A 484-nucleotide genomic window follows, 5' to 3' on the forward strand; every position below is an offset into this window, starting at 1 on the left:
AAAATGAAGTACTAAAATGAAAGTTGTGTCGAGTTGTTTCTTGTTTCGTGCTTCATTACACAGTGAGCAATTAAGTTGCTATATCAGCTTTTTGAATGCTGTTTAAAAGCATGTGTAGTTAAATTCACACATGGTGCTTTTTCCAAAAAGTACTCTCACTATTAAGTGCTATACTGAAATTTGTATTAAAGTTCTCAGGTAACTTTTTTTTAAAGCCACGTTCAATTTTTGTTTATGTCTGATTTTAATTTCCTCTCCACTTCTCGTGCTACATACAAATCAAGCCCTATTCAATGGATAAGGTCAACCAGGCAAGCTGCTAAATGGTTATCCATTTATGACACAAACAATTTAATTGTACTTATATTTTAAATTTATTTCAAAATACCAAGATGTGACATAAAACATGATCAAATCATTATTTTAAGGCATTATTCTCATCTCACTAAAAACAGTTATACATAAGAAATGGACTGTACACACA

The sequence above is a fragment of the Chiloscyllium plagiosum genome, unplaced genomic scaffold (genome assembly GCF_037043375.1).
Source record: "Chiloscyllium plagiosum isolate Xiang-an unplaced genomic scaffold, Cpla_swu_hap1 HiC_scaffold_6, whole genome shotgun sequence".
In the NCBI taxonomy this organism is placed as follows: Eukaryota; Metazoa; Chordata; class Chondrichthyes; order Orectolobiformes; family Hemiscylliidae; genus Chiloscyllium; species Chiloscyllium plagiosum.